This window comes from Mastigoproctus giganteus, chromosome 4 (assembly GCF_048544385.1).
Source record: "Mastigoproctus giganteus isolate SK-2022 chromosome 4, ASM4854438v1, whole genome shotgun sequence".
In the NCBI taxonomy this organism is placed as follows: Eukaryota; Metazoa; Arthropoda; class Arachnida; order Uropygi; family Thelyphonidae; genus Mastigoproctus; species Mastigoproctus giganteus.
In genome coordinates, this window is record NC_143578.1 from 162,496,709 (window position 1) to 162,518,242 (window position 21,534).

The window sequence follows — 21,534 nt, forward strand, 5'->3', positions numbered from 1 at the left end:
GAGTTATGTGGGCGCACGCGCTTCATTTCAGGGAGCGCATCTTCCTTGGAAAATCAAACCGTAAGGTTCATAAAAATTTAAGAAATTAAGCTTGCCGAAATAGACTTCCTCTCAGAACGTTATAAGAAACTATTCGCTACTGTCTTAGCGCAAATCTTCAATAAACAAAATAATAATGTACGATTGGGTAAGAAACATTTTAAAATTTATCGAGGCAGTTCATTATTAACCTATGACCTTCAAAGATCACTACGCGGTTCGTTGTAACGCAACAAAGCACGCATTTCGATATCACGTTGATGAAATAAAATCGTTCTGCCCTCTCTCGATTCCATACTGAAGAAGGTCTGTTACAATCCTACAAAACGTTGTTCCATCTGAGAAATATATTTAGCGCAACTTGAACAATTACTTATGGTTGCAAGGATCAGCTGTTCGCAGAAAATATGATCTGGCCAGCTAAGTTTTCATCACTCTGCGCTGTGTTAGCCACAGTTTCCTCTCTCTACCCCGATCTGTGTTGTTTTTGTTCCATTTATCTTCCCTCTTGTTAATTTGAAACACTTTTGCTATTGAGCAAATAATCGCCGCACTTTTCCTCTCCCACCGATGCCAAAACGGCGTCAAGTAGTGACGCCATTGACGCGACTGTTCCGTGCGCCGTGCAGCGGTCAATAACGCAAGTAGCAGCTATCAGTCGGCGACTGCTCTCAAACAGACTGGAAACATTGACTTGGGTGACACGCGTCCGAAATTCGTGAGAATTCTGCGGTCATGTAAGTGCAGTAATCAGCTGTCCCGGATGTGCATGACAAATGGGATTATACGAAACAATAAGTGAGGTTATACAGGATAATAAGGTGCGGATATCTGCTAATATAGACCTTGGAACTGTGGCTTCTTATGCGTGCTTCTCCAAGAACCGAACGGACGTATCAAAAGCTGTCTCCTCTTCGAAGGAAGAAACCGCTGGCGTCCTATACTAGGTGCGTATTTAATGCTAAATCGAGATAACTTACCACGCATAAGCTTACATAAATTTTGCATATTTAATTACAGACGTGGCTCGAGTTGAGCGTTCGGCACTCGCTGACACAGAGACGCGGATAAAGGTCACCGAATGTGAAAGTTGGTAGAGCGAAGAATTGTTGCGTTTGTTAGAACACGATCACACTTTGTAATAATAATTAACCGAGTTCTTGCTTATGGAGCATCATTTATCTATCAGCATGTACGCGAGTTGTGGTGTATGAACATAAATGCTCTCGCAGATTTTTGTGTTTTAATTTGAATATTTTTTTGTAAATAAATCTAATGGAACACAGGACATATACAAATTCGATTATTGGTACCAGAAATGTATCGCATACACGTGTGAATTTAAGTACTGTATTGGGAAGAACGATCTTTCTCAGTACTGTCCACTCTGACTGATAAAATGCATTTCAAATTATGCATCCCGTATTGATTGTACGCGTGTACAACTTGTCATTAGGATGCATTTCTATCCCTTCAGGCTGTAGATTACCAACAGTGAACAATAGGTAGATGCAAATTTGCCATCACCTATTAGCATACAAAATGGACACGGTGATGACAATTTTTGATTTTGTATCTAAAAACATGGGAAATGTTTTCGAAAATAGAATTTTGGGACTCATTAAATGTGATTTCGTTAACTGCAACTTAACATACTTGTATGTAGTTAAGCTTCATTAATGAGCAGGCTGCATGTACGAATCCTATTAGGATATACTATTTTTGATGAAAAAAAATAAAGAAAAATGGCTGAAATGGGCGTTATGCTTGCTCCAACAAAACGAGTTTGGCAAATACAAATTCTTAATTATGCTCAGTATTTTAAATTAGTTTTTAACTTTGTCAGCATTATCTGCTGTGTTGTGAAGCCTTTTATTAATGAAATAGTGATGAGAATGTTTTCGGTTCGGTTTAACTGACTTTGAATATTAAATACGCGCATTACCGTGTCTGTGTTTTTTAAATCTCTTTTAGGTGGGTGTGTTGTCTGGTTCCATTTATTTTGAGGAGGAATTCGTCTTACTTATTACATCTCTGGGAATTCACGAGTATATGATCTGCAAGGCGGTCCCCTATACAGAATTCTTCGGATACTATTTCTGTTGGGCTATTTTTGGGATTCTAAATGGCGCAATCAATTATAGCAATCGGAAGGCTTCGATCATATCACGTGCAATGTGTTAGTGGACGAGAAAGGAGTCATTTACGTAAAGAAAAAAAATGTTCCGAAGGGTATTGGCCTGTGGTCTTTGAACTGAAAACTGTTATTTCGATAAGGGGTTGGTCTAACGCCACTGAAATATTTATTACATACGGGGGGAGCTATAGAAATGTAGCTTTGTTTTCTGGCTGTCTCAATTCCCATTCATGCTATGAGACGAGCATTCATATTACAACATTTATATCATAACATTAAAATTTTCGAGTCTTAGTGCGTCACAGCAAGCAGTTGCCTAGCAACGTAACACAAGATTGCCTATAGTTGCCCGAGGTCAAACGAAACGAAACGTAATGTGTGATTGTTGCTGTTCGGGGTGTTATTTTCATTAGTCCGACCCTTAACTACAAAAGAAATTTAAAAAAAAGGTTGATTAATGTGATGATGGTGTGCCCGATTCAGACAGTAAAAATATAAATTCATGATGGTTCTTACTATCAGAGAATTTTACGAAATTCTACATTTATATTTCTTCATTTATTTTTTTTTCTACGTACAAGTGAATATTAACTATAAACACATTGCTTAAACAAGTTTTCCATCTCTATTGTGTTCATTATATTTTTTATTAAATTTTCATGGACTTGAAATTAGGAGGCGCTGTTTAATACACAGAAATATAACCACTACTAATACCACTACTCTTTGAGTAGTGGTATTAAAAGGGGCTAGATGATCCAAGAAAGCAAACTTATTCTCCTTCTACATAAAACCATGCTGAGACCAATTTAGGATACTATTCTTGTCGAGAAGCTCTTAACTGACACTTCTGCAGTCAAAGAGAGTAATTCACGTATCAAATAATGATCTAATTAACATTACTAATGGTCGGATATACTCACCTGCCACCTTTTTCACTATAACTGGATGTATAGCATCAGACCCTAGTGTTTTACCCTATCAACCTCAATAGCTTTTCAAATAGCGCTTCTTTGACCTCATTATATCACTTATTCTATCACGTATGTAGTTTTGGCTTGCGCAGTTTCAAAGGTTATCTTCAATATAGCAAGTCTTCTACGTGGAAGAGCGATGGCTAGTCCTGTGAATGGTGTGGATTTTGTGCGAGTGGTATTGGATTACATTTTTGTGTTAGAGACCGGCCACTCCTCTGTCAGCGATCACTTGTTAAATACCCATCACCTGGCACCCATACGTAAGGCGAAGAGGTGGACCACTATGTGCTACTTCGAGGGGCGATCCCGCGGTCTAATCGATGCGAAGACGGGAGGTGAGTCCTTGCGCAAGAATGAAGAAAGTGAGGCGACTGGAATGAGAAATGATTAAATGATGGGGTTGGAAGGAGGAAGCAAAGTAGTTGCATTCTCTGGGGCTAGAAGGGGTAGTAAAGCCTTCAGATCCTACCGTTGAAAATCTTATCTTGACAAAGCAAGGTCTGAGACTAGAGAATTCCTTGGAAACTGTCTCTGTCTTACATGTTATGGTTCGCATCAAAAGATTTCTTAGGTAAGTTGGAAAATATAAAGCAGGTGCAAAGTCTTAGCCTCAACCACAGTTGCAAGATGGTGGCAAGTGACAGCAGTGAATCAGCGAAGCAGAGCAGAACTGTGTTGAAAATTTGATTTTTAGGCACACAAGCTACTTATACCATAATGGGTCATTGTGTATTATGTACAAATGTGTTCAAGGCCGATTCGCTTGTTGTGAAGGCTGAAAACCCCGGAATTACCGGGAACCCCTTCTCCCTCTTCCTAAAATTCCTCCAGTATGCGAAACCAATATCTCTCCAAACTAGTGACAAGTGACGAACCCACTCTACTATCACAGAGTAAACTTTGAGACTGAGGAACCAATAAAGCGTTGGTTCTTCCCCAGCGAAGTGGAAGTCCTAGATGAAGTTATTTGTAACTGAGAAATGGTTCCACGTGTTACATGTGGTTTGCCAGATGTCGTTAATTTATTCTTTCTGGGGGTTAACATTCGCAATAGTGGAGACGCCGAGAATGGTGGTTGTCATATTATTCTTGATAAGGTAGGGGAATCCGACAACAGCGGCTTGGAAACAGAATAGAAGTTCACCGGTTATGATCTGTAGGGTAGAGACGTGATGATTACTGCAGGAGAATAGGTCGTTGAGACTTATTCTGCTTTTTCGTGAACCAAGATATAATAGCTATATATTTCTCCGTTTTTTCTTTGATATGCTTGATGTAAGGCAGGCCATCCAACAGAATCGCCAAGTATTTGATAGTAATAGTAATGATTCTTAATAAAATGGCCATCTAGTCTGAGAGTAGAGAGCCCATTCCTGTTAAAGGTACCCTTAAGAACCAGTGTGGTGTTCCTGTCAGCGTAGTTTGTGCGTCTTGGTCCAATTTGCTAGTTTGTTGCACGGTTTTCAATTTCGGCGCATGAATTTCCCACCATAAGGTGGAACAGGTTAAGAAGAACTCTTTATTGCATACACAAGGGACACACCGTAAACAACACCCTGTTTAGTATATTAAGCTACACAACACACCACTGCATTTGCCCCCAGGGTATGAGAAAGAAGATGGATGAATATTATATAAAAAAAGAAAAACTTTACAGAAAATGTAAGAAAAAAGCACAGCATCAGTATAAAACGTAAGAAGAAACTATAAAACTAGAATGAAGCAATGAGTGAAAAGGATTTGAGCGGAAGAATTGCCTGTAGCTATTTAGCCGGCGTGGTGTGGGACGCAGACACTGGTCAGTTGGAGTTAAACCCCTGACCAGTGTGGGAATGAGCAGCAAACAGGCGCTCCAGCATAGGTATCCCTATGAATCTTCACGTCTACCACCTGGGTTGGTTGCTCTCTCATTCCCCCTCTCCCCTTCCCCCCAACTTGGATGGGGCCCTCGCCCCTTTCGCCTGGTGGGTAACCCCACTGCCGTTTATCAACTCCCACCCTAGAGCAGGATGGGCGTTCTGATCTGGGGTCCTCTTCTGTCCCCCTTTCACTCAAGCGGGCACCTTCACGACTTCCTCCCACTTTTACACTCTACCACTTCCTATCACCCCACTACCACCTTCTTACTTTCCTTTTTTTTCCACTGGGCTCTCCCCGCCTGTAGCTTTGGCTACCAGAGGGTTCTCCCTGCCAGTGCTTCATACTCCCTACTGCCTGGCCCACCTTCTCGTGGCGCTGGACGGTAAACTAGAGGTTTCTGTGCGAAAACACAAGCCCCTAGGGTAAGAGGCTGGATGAACAACATAACCCAACTAACCTACATAAATCTGACCATTACAGAGTTTTGTATTCATCACATTGCTTGACGCTGAGTTGGGGGGAGGAACCCTTGGAGCCGCATTAGAAATAACATTATACGTACACAATATTCTTCAAGACTACAAAGCCAGGGGTTTACATGAAAGGAAAACGCAACATAATAAATAAGGATGGAAAAAAAAAACAGTATTATTACTAATTATACAAATGTATGACTTAAGATTAAAGCACAAAAAATGACAAATTTACACATGAAAATATATATACACCAGCGAGTGCAAGCAGAATTATTTTCCTTAGAGAAGTCCTTTTACAGAGCAGGGCAGTCATCTGAGTAGGCGCAGAAAGGTTTGAACACTGGATCAATGGCAGTGATGGAGAGGTCCTCGGGAGCAGGTTCTAATACCTCGAGACGTGGGTCTGAGAAGGGAGGCGATGGAGTAAGTTCTGTCTATATTTGTTATCAACTGCGAACTTGTAGAGGTCGCCGTCTAATCAGTGTATCCACTGCAGCATTTGGAACCGACCAGATAACTTTAACCAGTTAGGAGTGGCCTAAAGGACTGGGATGGCTTAGGCTTGGGACCCTCCATTCCGCAGTCAGTCCAGAAGTTTGATTCGGAAATAATGCCAACCATCATTTTGAAAGCAAACACGAGTCTTCTCTCGTGAATGATGGCAGGAAGACGTCTGATGATGACAGCTGCCGCCATCTGGGTGGCCCTTGGAGCAGGGGAAGCCGAAATTTTCATATGGCCCACTCCAGCAACCAGAATTGAATTCGCCTGCGAAAATCCGTCTAAGATGCGTTGTGGCAATTGAGATCCAGACTTCTGCGCCATAGACAATGACCGGATATACACAGGTCTTTATGTATCTGCATCCCACAGCTTTGTCGTGGACATATGAAAGTTGTTGCTTAAGCATCCACCGAAGTCGGCAGACTTTGCAGGTGGTCTATGTGCGGAAAGGAGAGCTTTTGGTCAAAAATAACGCCCAGATCGGTATTTTATTGGACAGAAGAAATCGCGGATCCTCTTAAAATGGTTTGCAACATTGATGGGTTCCATTTAAGCGAGAATGTTAACTGTTTGGGCTTCTCAGGATTAATTTGAAGACCAAAACCGGAGAGGAAGGCCTCGAGGTTCTGAATTTTCTATAGTCAGCAGTCTCTCCAGGATTGATAGGAGTGAAAAGTTTTATATCATCAGCAAACGTGTTAATATCAGTTCAGCCAGTAACGAACGGTACAAAAACAGCCCAGAACAAGATACCAGACAGGACCCCGCCTTGTGAGACTCTAGCTGTAATAGTCTTGGGGTAGTGCAGATTGCCATCGCGAACAATAATAGACGATATGGCATCAAATTCGGCCTGGACATCAATATACGTAACGGCGATTTCCGAACCGTGCTCAAATGCCTTGAGGATCTTGGTAGTAGTGGTGGATCTTGACCAGGTAACATAGTAGATCTGTGGTAGCTGTTGTGGCATTATCTGGGTGGTTACCGTGGTTATCCGTGAAGGCAATTTGATGGACGAAATATCTGGTGAAGGAAAGATCTTGTATAAACACTGATCAAGAATGATGCTCCACGTGTTGCAGGCCTAGAACATTTCAATGAGTGTAGCATCCAGTAATTTCTTGGTATCTGGTCTGCTTCATGTTTTTACGTCATTTCAAGTATATCCTGAAGCAATTATAAAGTTCGGCAGAATAATCAGCTTTCTGAAGCGCTTAATAACCTGTGCCATCACATCAAGTTGGAGACGTCCTTGATCTTGATGAAGAGGCCAACTGGACTCACTGAGGATTCCAAATGCTGTGGCCATAGTCGTGATGCATCCATTTAAAACCAAACTAATGGTTAGATGAGATTGTTATAGTCTTTGAAGCGGCCACAGAGAAGACGTCAGTAGAATTTCCCCAATAAGGAACAGGAAGGCAATTCGGACGTTGGTGTCTAAATGGGGCTTTTTAGGATGTCTGAGTAGCAGCCGGATACTGGTTAGTTACCAAAATGAGGGGAACTCTCCCTCACGAAGACAAATCGTGTATAAGCAGACAAGAACAACAGAAGCAGATTCCTGTTTTTTTACCGCTTCAACCTCGATGAAGTACTGAACATTTTCCACTCCTTGTGCGTTTGATGGCAGGAGAACCTCCTACTTGGTGGTAGTTAATTGGTATCGGCTATTGTCTTGTTTTATTTTTAGGTCTTCAGACCAGCCTAACAATCTGCTGTCAGAGTCAAATACGCCTTTTTGGAACCCTATAAAGATGCAACTGTACGTGTGGTGATCTAGAAACATGGGAAGATGTCGTTTAATTGTTTGGAATATGCTGATTTACACTTGGGTTTACTGAATAATGTTGATAATATAACTCGTCTGGTGGATGGGAATTACATTACTTATTAAAACAAGAGAAACTTTATGGCCTTTGAAAATTTTGCAAATTCAGTTTTCGTGAGAAAGAATATTCTTTTGCAATTGGAAGAGTTAAGACTGAATAATGGGTGGACTGTACCCTTTTATTTACATGGAATAGTATGTTATTTTTTATACAGGAACAGAGAAATTTCTTTTCAGAAGTGGACAGGCCGTTGGTACTCTATTTCCTTCATGGGTGAAGGAAACGCAGTTGGCAAGAAGCCGTAGTTGTTTTTCATGGGTTTGATCCTGCAATAACACCTTCCAGCTTGGTTTTTCTGGTTAATATGAGTAACTTCTGTTATCTAGCAACTTCTGTTGATCTCTCTGGCTGCTAGTGGATGACGTTCTTTGAACTGTCGGATCCTCTTAAAATGGAGATTACCGGCGATGGTCAGTATCTAGGACATTGTGGATAGTGTCTCTTCTAGCTCATCTGTGGCAGTCTCTCTTCATCGGTTTATGTTGCAGTCTGCTCGTTATGCTGTAGCCGAGGGGATGACTATTCCACAGTATAGTTGATTCGTAATATGATAATTGAATTGATTAATGATATACTGTACAATTTTTCATGTGTATAAGAATATTGTTAATATTTGTATACTGTACCATGTCTATATGATGCCGGATTTGCCAGATTTTTTTCATTTATTGAGTAAAGCGGCTAGGGGCCGCTTTACTCAATAAATGAATGAATTTAACAACGATTTAACTCGGCTTCACTTCCTCCTTGGCACTAACGTGGTTTCAAAAGTAAAGATAGTTGCAAACATCTTTAATGCAACGCTCTCTTTACTTTTCTTGTTCGACTCTGCCTCCAATTCAGCTGGATTGTCGATATCACCGCAACTTTCATCTTGCAACAAATCTATTGAATTTAGTTTCGGATTCTTAGCACTCACATTTAAATAAAACTCCTTTTCCCTGTTCTTAGTTCTCTTTGCCACGATTTCTCATGCTCAGCTCTTGCGAGTCTTACCCCGTCAATAGTTTCATTACATATCCGCTTCTAGTTATCGTATAAAGCAATTTCATGCTTATTCTTTTGCTCATTGAAAAATTTCAGCTCTGCTGCCATCCATCTTGCCATCCTTTTTTATGGTATTTCTGAGCGAAACGAATGTTTGTGTCTTCCAAAATAAATCCGTTAAACACTTCCCAATCATGTATTAATATCAAGTCCGGTTAACAGAGATCAAAAAATACCCGAGCCCACTGTAGTCCCCTCCCTTCCTCTAGTTAAAGGCCTTACCATGACCCCTAACCACGAAATTTCCTTGGACGCTACCCATTTTATGACCTCATGATTGCTTCTCCTTATCAGTTCTTGAACTTTCATATTTTTGGAACTACTTGGATCACTGATGAGAGCCAGGTGAAGGATTAACCAATTTACAAGAGAAAAATCAAATTTGCCCATAATAATGCATTAGCTATTGCTTGTCCACTTCAACTGCCTAAAAATATTTTATCGTACTCTTCGGAATAGCCATTATCATCTTTCCTTTACCAATACTCATCTCACACCATACGAATTTAACATCTGCTTGAACTTGATTAGGTTCGGTGAATCGCCTTGTTGCTTTCGACAAGCAGGGTAACTTCTTTGTTTGAACACACTGTACTCAACCGTGATGAAAACCTCTATCCTCTATGTCGGTATAGTTCTATTTTTCAGTTTTACTTACAATATCAGCGGTAGTTGATCTGACCAGGACAAGTCCGCTCATTTTATTCACTACACTCTTAGCATTATTATACAGACAGGTTCGGTTTTATATTTCTCTTACACTTATTCATCAGTCTTTCTCTGATCATTGGTCTTCTCACGTATATGGAATACGAAGTATTGTAGACTTACTTTCGAGGAGGGAGGATGTGTAACTTTGCTTTATACTCTTAATCAAGTCTTACCAGACACTTGCCGACTTCCTCCTCCAATTAGTAGTTCCATGGACCCTTAAGGCTTCCTCTACAGCATCAAAAGCCTGTGCACCTCTCGAATTCAAGCGAATCCATCTTTACAAAACAAATCCTTCCTATTAACTAGAGCAGGCCAAGCTGAGAAAAATGCTCCGCTTCAATGCTCGCAGTCTCGAGTTAATCTATGACTTGCATCATTCATTCCCTATCCTATCTGTACAGGATTGCAGACACAATAACATTTTGACCTATACTGCGACATTGTGGCGAGACGCTCGAAGCAATGATTTTTTAAGACTAATGGTAGCTTATTTTGTTGCCATAGTGACTAATCCTTTTATTTGGATTTTATTAATAAAAAAAAAAAAAACCGAAAAGCAGCGAATGAAATTAAGAGAAATGAGATATAAAAAAAAAAAAAAAAAAAAAAAAAAAATCAATGAATAGGAACCTCTCTTCTCTCAAAATCCTGTTTTATATTTATAAAGATGGATTTCCTTGTATATACCCATTCAGTCTCGAGGGATAATTTTGGTATATCAATGATCTATTCTGTACAACTCGACTTTTTCTTGTTTTCGTGGTTAAAACAAAATAAACAGCGTAGCCTAACACACTGGACCGTATACGAAAGGTTAAGTTAATTATTTCAATGAATGGATTCTATTTATTTTCCACTCATTTCCTATGCGTGGAACTACGTGTGTTAAACTCTGTTTAAAAGCAAAAGGATTGGATATATATTTATAAATTCAAAAGTAAGCATTTTTTGCATTTACTATGGGAGAAAATAATTATGATAAGGATCTTGCACTCAATTTTTTTCCTGTAATTCGATGATCTGATATAAAACCATCGCCATGATTTGCCACTGCATCTTAGATCCATGAAGATTACTACTGATCCAATAGCCATCTACACTAGTGGCTATCTGAATCAGCCGGTTCCAAATGATCTTTTAAAGATCAGTAAATTGGAAGCACATTTTCATCCGATGGCAGAAAAACTCGTGAAATTTCGCTTTTTATCAAGCAAGAATAAATGCAGAGAAACTGATATCTGTGCTGATCCCTAATACAAAGGACTGTCTTGTTCGTGACGCAGGACTTAGACCGAAGCACTGAAATCTTCCGAGATAACTGGTGTACATACTGCTTCATCTACAAAAAACTACTCTCGTTTCTTAAACACAACAAGAAAAAAAAATCTGTTTATTGTCCGATATAAAATATACTAAATCTTTGTAAAAATAAAGTGCAATTATGTTTTGACCGTTCAGAAGAGTTGATCTCGTGCTCAGAAAACCCATAAATAGAGAGACATGTGTACCTATTTTCCACCAGATAACCAATAAAATAATCATGAGTCTCAAAGAAAGGAGAAATATATCTCACTTGTTCAGTGGACATACTAGGAAAATTATTAAATTCCTTACTACAAGGAAAAGAATATCTTGCATTAAAAGGAAGACAGCCGTAAAGGGGGCTGTTTTCGAAGATTAAAAACTGCATTATTTAGAACCCAAGTGAAACTTGAATAACAAGTTGTTTTTCGATCACATAGGAAAAAAAATTATACACAACTCGCTTCAAAATATAAAAACAGATAGTTTTTCAAGGAGTTAAAAGTACCTAATGATACCATGCATGATCATGAAACATTGGAATACATTGCTGGGATTAAGTAATGCTAACGCTCTGAAGTCAGCTTCGAGCACTACAAGAAGTGAGAATCAGAATACACAGAAATGATAAAATCCATATTTCTAATTAAAAAAAAAAACTTGAAAATGAAAAAAGAATTAATTAAACATGTAGATGAAAATACACCATAAAAATCGTAATATAAGCTGTGTATGTAAAACTCAAATTTGCGAGGATTTTTAATATTTAATTAAATTAAATTTTCGTTTGAAAACGTGCTGGATTTTACTGTCCACTATCCTGCTTCGATAATGCGAATATCAATTTAAAAATAACAGAAAGTAATTACGGAATACACAAATGCACACGCGCGCCATTAACCCCGGTCTACCCCCTTCTTTTTAAATAGTGCAAGGAATTAGCCCGATGCGTCCTGACATCAGTTTATTGAAAGATATGACTCCATAAACACAGGCAAATTACTCGTTTCATCTTAGTAACGATGACGTTACTGTAACTATAACTATGCTAATAGAACCGGCAACGAACCGATAAACTTCATATGCATTGGCTTGCAATGAAATGTACGAAAGAGATGTTCCAAAAGAATAATATACACCGATGAGCCAAAACATTATGACCAGCGAGTCGTTATGCAAATCGAAACAACTGCAGGTGAACTACGGCGCGTGCGCGGGTCGGGACAAGGTATGAAAAACACCTGATGCTGAGCTCTGTTAATCAGTGTTACTCTTGTTCTTCAGATGGGGGAAAGGCAGAGGACTTAAGCGAGTTTGACAAAGGCCATGGCCAGACGACTGGGTCAGAGCATATCCGAAACGGCACGGCTGGTGGAATGCTCACGGTCAGCCGTGGTTAGTACCTACCGAAAGTGTTCCGAGGAGGGGAAATCCACGAACCACCGAAGAGGTGTTGGACGACCATTGCTCATCGATGCTCGAGGTGAGCGAAAGCTCTCCCGGATGGTACGTGGCAACAGAAGGGCGACTGTGGAGCAACTCACCGGTAATTGGAATGCTGCTAATGGGAGTAATGTGTCACAACACACAGTACACCTACCTAACCATCATTGCTGACCAGGTACACCCTTTCATGGCAACGGTCTTCCCCTCTGGCGGAGCCGTCTTTCAGCAGGATAATGCGCCATACCACACCGCCCGGATTGTTCGAGACTGGTTCGCCGAACATGAGGAAGACTTCCGCGTATTTCCCTGGCCTCTAATTTCCCCAGACATCAATCCCATCGAGCATCTGTGGTTTGTGTTGGAAGAGCAACTTCCGATCTGTGTCATCTCAACCACGGACCTTACAGGAGTTAAAGGATCTGCTGGTTACCAGATACCACAAGACACATTTACAAATCTTGTAGCGTCCATGCCTCGCCGGGTACGTGCTGTATTTGGCTGCACGTGGAGAACTAAAATCATATTAGGTAGGTAGTCATAATGTTTTGACTCATCGGTATATTTATGCGCCTAAAACGCACAGATGTTATTTAAGATCACATTTATCATTTTTAATAGATTATAGAAATGTTACTAAACAGAAAAAAAAGGTGGCTCAACCTTCTCAACTTCCTGTACGTCTTGCCCTCTCTCCACATAATTAGTGTTCTCGAGCTGCCAACTGTTTTTCTCCTTAGTATAAACATCTAGGGTAAGCTTTAAAAAAAGTCACCGGTTTAGTTTTACAAGAACGATTCTGCTTCATTTTTCTTAAAGAAAGAACTCATTTTCGGTTGTTTTATTTGCTTTTCTTTCTCTTTGTTACAGGAAAAAAGCGATCAAACCATCCACTCATATTAAAAGCTTATTCATTCGCACTTTCATTAAAGTCTTCCTTTGCACGCAAAAGTAAACTCTGTGCCTTGACAATAATTATCCACATGCCAATAGGTATGTGTTGTACTGATACGCTCAACCCAGAAAGTTAAAAGTTTCCATTCTTACCAAACATTGCTTCTTGTTATCTTGGTGGCACCTACGGAACTAAAATTTTATGTAGAATTCTAAAGACCGCTGCGGTTTTTTTTTTTGGTTTTTTTCAAGCAGATCTCACCGAAGTTGGTGGAATGGATAAATAATGTTCATCGGCTTCAATCCCCACGAGTAATTTCTACAACTGAGGTAAAAGGTCATAACAATGTATAGTTTTAACAGTTGCGTATAAACTTCAATAGAAAATTTATATTAAATTTATTAATAATAACAAGAAATATATTAAAACGTATGAAGATATTTTAGCTTTGTTAAATTATTCTTGAAAATATTTAAACAATTAAAGTAATATATTAAAGTACCATTAAGGTTCCAGTGAAATTTAAGAAATTCTCAATATATACACAAATCAAACTGACTTAACTACAAAATCACCAAATGTGAGTTACTGAACCATGGTATGCAAGTAATGCCAGTATTTACTAACAGAACGTACCCCATACCATGATCCAGCCGCTTCAGTGGTGGACCCGAGACAGACTAGATGCACGACTTCATGAGGTTCACGCACACTTTCACTCCACCATTGGCGCAAAAAAAAAAAGTGTTAATCCGGAATCGAACCACACGTCTTTTTCCACTGTAATTTGGCAGGAGCGTACAAACCACTATGATGACGGCTATTTTTGTTTATTTAATATAGAGATACACAATTAAAAGAGTAAGAAAGGCATTAAGAAGGGCATTGTGCATCCCAATATTCCATCTACCAATTAGACCAGTCCTACAAAGAGCTAACCTGCCGATTCTCATGCACTCCATTTATTGGAAAATGTGGAAGCAGAAAGTGCTTGAAAGTGAAGCATCTCAAGATGAAGTTTACACGTCTGGAGGCATTGAGTCCAACTCTCAACTATTTTCACAACATGAATTCAACGATCCGGTAAGAGATTTAAATTTAGCATTAGTAGAGGAATATAATGCATGAAAGCAAGCTTATGTAGAGTCAGCCAGAAAAAAAAAAAAAACCCTTCCTTTTTCATCCATCCATTCACTCCAAAAGTTTGTCTAATTCAGCCTTGAATTTGTCAACGTCCACAACGACAGATGGCAGTTTGTCAGTTTGTTCCAGCAATCAACCACCCCACCCGCTGACCAAAGACAAATTTCCACAACTGTCTTTCCTCATTTTGAATTTATGCCCCCTCCCTCCCCAGGTGCGTAATCTGAGCAAAAGGAAGAATCCATCAGCATTGAGCTTGCTAAAACTATTTAAAAGCCATATTCACCTCGCAGGTGCCTAGTCTCCAGACGCTGCAATTTTCAGAACTGAAGCCTTTCTTGGTAAGAGCAACCCTTTGTTCCATTCACCAATCTCGTTGCCCTTCTCTGTACTCGTTCCAGCAGCTCTAAATCTTTCCTAAAATGAGGCCTCCAGACCTGTATACAATACTCAAGGTGTGACCCGACTATTGCCTTATACAAAAGGGGGTAATCATCTCCCTATCCCTGCTAGCAAAATTCCTATATATCATTGACAAAATCCCATGAGCTACTCTTGCAACCTGTCTGCACTGCTCAGAAAACTTCATATCTGACTGCACAATTACCCCTGTCTTTTTCCAGAAGGAAAAAGACCTGGGGATTATTGTGACCCCAGGACCTGGTAAAAATTTAACAAAGGAATCTGAAGAACTCTTTGGTTGCAGACTTCAGTCAAAAAATCTTCTAGCACATGGGACAGACACAGAGAAATACTTTTCTGAGAAAAATTCTATGGTTTTTTGCAATAACATAACTGACTTAATGAACTATTTAGGAATTGGTTACAATCCTGCACAGTGGAGACTCTTTATTGACTCATCAAAAAGGAATTTCAAAGGTGTGTTGCTCCACAGTGGATAATTTCATTTAAAATGCACAGTAGCTCACTCTGTACACTTGAAAGAGACATATGAGAACTTGAAGATGTTGTTATGGGTGTTTGATGGCGCATAAGCTGCTTTGGCTACAATGCGCCTAGAATTTGAAGAAGTTGTTGACAGATATTAAGTATGAAGAACATGGTGGGTTGGTCTGTGCTGACTGTAAAGTGACAGGCACGGTACTTGGACAGCAATCTGGCAACACAAAAATGCCCTACTTTTTGGTATGGGGCAGTCGGGCAAGGAGTAAACAACTGGAATGTCAAGGTTTGGCCGAAGAGGGATAGTTTGTTGCCTGGATCAAAGAACATAGTTCGTAAACCCCTGGTAGACCCAAAATTTGTCCTCCTTCCACATCAAATTGAGTTTGATAAAACAGATAGTGAAAGCATTACCTTAAGAAGGTCCCTGCTTAAACTATTTTTGTACTAAATTCCGATCGATCACTCAAGAAAAGCTAAATTCGCAAACTGATGAGGAATCAAGATTTTGAGAAAACTGTGAAGAAAAGACAAAAAGAGGAACGGATAACCTGCATATGTCTGTTGTTGGGAGCTTATTAGGGAATCTGGGCTGCAACATGTGTCAAGGTACGTTGTTTACACTTCCACATCGACTAATTCCCACAAAATCGTGAAATGTCAACATGATGGCTGACTATTTCTGGATACTGAAGAGGAACTTTAAAATACACTGCTCGACAAAATTAACAGAAAGAAATGCTTTTCGTGAATATTTTATTGTGAACAGTGTTACCAAAGGCGAATATTTGATATAATAGGCATCCTGGCATGCAAATTCCGAGTATACAATAGAAATCCATCTACCACCTTACAGAGCCACACATTATGCAAATTATTCATGTCTATAAAAACACGGGCTGCAACCATATAACTTCTTTCCCATTTTTTGCCTTGCTTAGTGTGATAACCACATCTCCTGTACTCAGAATGGCAAATCATTTTCGTTTAGATGACTTTTTGAGATGGCAGGCCGTTGGTCGACTTGAAGCCGGCAGTCGCAGGCGGCAGGTGTTGGCTTAATGTTTTATGCAGTGTCGTCTCGACCCTATGGAAGCAGTTTCAGGAAACAGGTGCCATTGCAAGAAGAGCTGGCCAAGGTCGCCCGAGGGCTACGTCAACTAGAACAAAGCGCTGTCTCGCTCTACAAGACGGAACCCTCTCATCAACTCAAGACAGACCCTCTTATCAACTGTCTCTTGAGGTTGCTGCAGCCACAGGTGAAAAGATTTCCAACCGGACTCTGTTCACAAGATTCAATTCTAGTGGACTCTATGCAAGGAAGCCAGACTAGAGAACTAGATAAATATGCTGGCACCCACCGATTTAGCACTGACTTCAGTGGGTGCAGGATCTGCCCCTTTTTGGGAAATTAAGTTAATACAGGCCCACCTCATCGTGCTGAGGATGGGTACCGTTTTGCTGCAGCCCGGTTAAGGTGGCACATACAAACCACATGCGATTTACATTTGGCCAAACTACAGCATTCTGTAAACTATATAATGATAACTGGCGGAGTTGAACTCTGTTCCAGGTGCCGCCGCTACACTGAACAGTTGCATGCATACACGTTTTTTTCTTTAGTCTTCGAGTGTTTTATTGTTATTTATGAATTTTTATGAGATGGTCGTATTATCAGGAGTTTCCCTGCTGAACTGGATAATTGTATAAAAAAGTGTTTGTATATATATGTATATTTTTATATATATTTATAAAACAAAATCCCATTAACCCCGAAACCATCGAAACTGGTGCCATGAACATACGACTCGGAGCCTGACAAATGGAGAGTTCTGTTCTCTGATGAGCCCCATTTTAACTTACACATTATAGACGTTATTCATCTGAAGACAACGAGGAATGCGGTAAAATCCCACCAACATCAGAGAAAGGGACACTTACGGTGGAAGCGGTGTTCTCGTGTGGGGAAGAATAATGATCAACGGCCACACCCCCTCTTCATGCGTTTGATAAGGGTACCGTAACTGCGAAGAGTTACCGAGAACAGATCCTCGAACGTTGTGTGCGACTTTTTAGAGCTGCAGATGGCCCAGATTTTCTTTCCACGCACGACAGTGCCTCTCATACAGAACTCAAATGTTGGAGGAATATCTTGAAACTGAAGACGTCCAACGACTGCCGCGGCCAGCACGATTGCCAGACAAATTCGATCGAACATGTGGGGTGAGCGAAGGTCTGCGTTGATGGAAGAATGGGATTTGTTGCTACTGAATCTTACAAATACCCTCTCATGGTTCACCGCTATCAGGCCTGTTTAGCCGTTGGAGGGATTATACCGTTCAGATCTCATGTGACCATATTTTCGAGCATCTTGTATAGAGTTGCGTAGTGGTGACCATTTTCATATATATGTCCCTTATACCTGTCCGACGCTTCATCGCAAGCCGTACGAGTTAGACCACGTTTTCTACGAGTTCTGTTAATTTTGTAGAGTAGTGTAGAAGGACCAGAAGAAAATCAAAGAAACGAAAAGTTCGTAGATCAATTTTTGAAATTAGAGGAGAGTATCTGGTGGACTTCATAACAGTTTTCAACATGTATTTAAACATTTCAATACATGTTCAAAACTAAATCCTTCCGTTGTTAAAATTAATTATTTACGCCACAATTAGAATTGTGGCTTACTAGAAATTAGAACTGGATTACTATTACAATACTCGTGAACCTCACGGGAGGGATAAAAAAAAAAAGAAGCCAATGAAAGCATATTTCTTCTTTCAAACCTCTTATGGCATTTAAATCATAAAAAGATGGCACGCTTTAAAACAGCAGATATATTTATGCTCTAAATATTAGCAATACCGATCTTACATATTTATATCCCCGCACTAAATATCATTATGTTACCTTGTCCTGTGAACGATGCTATTCACTGGCACCTTCATTGCACTCGAAGGCATATGATGATTTAAACGAGCAAAGTCCCAATATTCTGATAAGATCTCTGCATCACACGTTAACTAGATTCAATTTTTCTCTTCTAGATAAATTTTCTATTTATTAGAGCATATATTTGATTACTCGCGTTTGTACATGACTAATTTTGATAATCAAATACAGCAGTCGAATATTTTCACTAATTCAACGCTCCTTTTGAATTCGGATAAATTCATTATAAATAAGAAGCAGCGTGCCTTTCTATGTGCTAATACAAGTCGTTCCTCCTCATATAATACGCATGAGTGAAATGATACGCATCCCTCTGATTTGATTTGAAGATAGTAAACGGTTGTAGAACCCAAGTCATAACTATAAAGCTAACTATTATTTATGCAGCGTGAAAAGTTGGATGGTAGTCTGGTTTATACACAGCTCAGCCTGATAAAACTAATGCAACCGGTATACTAGCAACTATTGCAGTCTTTCAATGCACGCATGCATGTGTTATAGTCAGCTCAGATGCGCGTGTTTACATTATGTAAAGATTCTTCCACCAAGTTTCTTAATTACTAGAGTGAAACGACCGATCATGCAAGTTTTGGTTCAATATGCATGCACTTACACGTATTAAATGGTAGTTGTATTGAATTACTTCACAACCATTCCCTACAGTTTTAAATAATTATTAAAATCAAAATGGCGGATTATATACAGTGAGGTTCGTGTTTCGCAATATCCAAAAATGTCCCGTTTTCGTACAGCGAATTTCGATTAAGCACTTAGCTTAATACGTGGATAAACACTACACAGAAATCGTTCACGTGACTGAAAATTTTTACAAAAGTTCCTTCCTTAATTTAAGTAATATTTAAAATTAATGCATTCTTTAAAAATTGCTGCATTTAATGATTACATGTTGAATGACTTCCCCCTGATTTGGTGACCGTTAGATCTAGGGTAAGGCAGATGAGGCACGTGCCCTGGGCACCAAATTTGGAGGGCGCCATCTTTTAATTCCAATTTTTGCATTTTCCAAGGAGCGCCAGCAAGCAGTATGACGATACTTCGGTCATTATCTACTTAATAGTCTGTCTAAATACTTATTAATTAAATATATATATAATGTTCTACTCTGTAGTACATTTGTTGCCTTCAAATAAACTCCTATTCGATGAAATTGAAAGATAATAAAAAGCAGGAATTATATTTTAACTTCTTAAATTATTTATTAAGAAAATAAAAACATCCGAAATACCTCAAATAATGGAAATTAAACCGAGCAGATATATATGTCTGCTCGGTTTAATTTCCTATATACATAGATGTCAGCACTAGTACTTAAAAGAAAATTTACAGGAAAAAAGTATATTTCGAAAACCTTAATAACTGTTAAAGTGCTCGGCAGTTTAATTAGCATACAACCTTCAATTCTCCTTTATATGCAATTCTGTAAAACTCGAATTTATACATTTGAACATATATATAAATATTTTCTGGAAACGCAAAAGTTTGGCAAACGAATACACCATGTTTTTAACGGACCTTTAATATACGAAATGTCTACTTCATAAAAAGTAGATCATTCCCGATATTGGAATAAGAATTTCTAATTGTTTTTCTAATTATTACTAATATTTTGGAAACATGGCTTAAATTAAGTAAAATATACGACAGCTCATTAGATAATGGTCTGATTTTACCTTATTTAAAAAAATTGTCTCCTTTTTCATTTTCATGTTATCACAACAACAAACAGTGCAGTTGGGGCTAAACAATAATAGCGTTTCTTCAGAGTTAACTCCTTAGAGAACAAATGGAAAGTAAGTGGCGTAAAATTCGAAAGAGAATGTTTGCGATCCCACCTGCATTGTATTCAAGTCCTTTAGATGAGGTATTGTCTATTTGTCGAAGGTAAACTTAATCCTCTTTCTGGGTCGGTCTTTATTCTGCCTAATATAATCTGTTCCTGATACAAATCCTATATCCAAGTGGTGCCTTTCTTCTTGTTGTCCCTCCTGCTTAAGGAATCTAGCAACAAATTAGCATCTCAGCACGCGTTTCCATAGATACTCCCACTAAATGTGGAGTTTTACATGCAGATATTGGATTTTTTCCGTCGTACCTCACTGCAGCTTGCTAACATGTCTGTGAACTAAGAAACATGCCGGGATCCATTTGAAACTCCGCTGTAATTAGAAATTTACTTGCACAATGGCCGGTAGAATGCGATAATATATTCGAGGAAGTTCACCAATTCGTGGTGGGTGTCTTCGCAGGAGCGTTGTATTACGAAACGCTAGCAAAACTTTGTTTTCTTAATAATTTTTTTGGTCATTCAGTTTGTTAAAAAGTGAAATCAAGAGTATTCAGAGTAGGAGATAGAAAAGAATGCACTGAAATGAGAGTGGGATCATGAAAGGAGATTTATTTCAAACGTACACAGAAATAAACAGCTGAAATAACATTTTGCAACTTGAATTATTTGATACTTCTGTTTATCACTACTGTGGCCATCACGTGACGAACATTCCCAGCTGGTAAAAAAAGAAGTCTTAAATAATTTGCCTACATTAGAAGATGTATGGTGTATGTACAGTGATTACGGCAGTTCAGCAATCCCGATTATGTACAGAATGGGGCATTGCATTTTACATAAAATGCTTTTCAAACATATCATTTCTCTATTAGAGGTGCTAACTGTTATTTTCATTCAATATATAAATTTGATTTTGGTATTCTTTTCAAAAAATTCGAGAAGTCGTTAGAAGTCTGTGACATAGTATTGTTATTAAAACAAAGTTGGAATCGTACGTCTACCATTTTTGTTTTTTGTTTTTTTTTTTCAATAATCTGAAATAGTAATTTTCTGTATTATCTAAGTAATCCAATATCCGTATTGTCAAAATTAACTTGAAAAGTCATTTATTGAAATACAATAACAATATTCATAGGTAACTTTGAAAGCCAAGACAGATTTCATCAGAATTTATTCCCATGAAACATATCGACAGTCCGTGCGTTTGAATAACAATTTGGAATAAAATCTTTGGAAAGGTTTTTTCTGGCCTTTTTTTTTCCCATAATCAACCTTAAAATATCAATGGAATGAGTAAATAGCAAACGGTGACAAAAGACAGATTGGGTTGAGTTATTTTAGAATATAAGCATTTCCAACTTAGGTCATGTAATGCCAATATATCTTGCCCATAAACTGCGTGAAACTTGCGGTCCATTTGTCAGGATGAAAGTTTGGGGAGGG

The 21,534-nt window shown here is 38.9% G+C and overlaps 1 protein-coding gene across 3 annotated transcripts in view; it reads left to right on the top strand.

Moving 5' to 3' along the window:
- The first annotated feature begins 717 nt into the window (after positions 1-717).
- Positions 718-21,534, top strand: part of LOC150087149 (neural cell adhesion molecule 2-like) — a 206,450-nt gene continuing 185,633 nt past the window's right edge. For all 3 annotated transcript variants that reach the window (XM_090372985.1, XM_090372986.1, XM_090372987.1), the window contains exon 1: positions 718-986. The gene's annotated coding sequence lies outside the window, so the exon portion shown is untranslated. The remainder of the gene's footprint in view (positions 987-21,534) is intronic.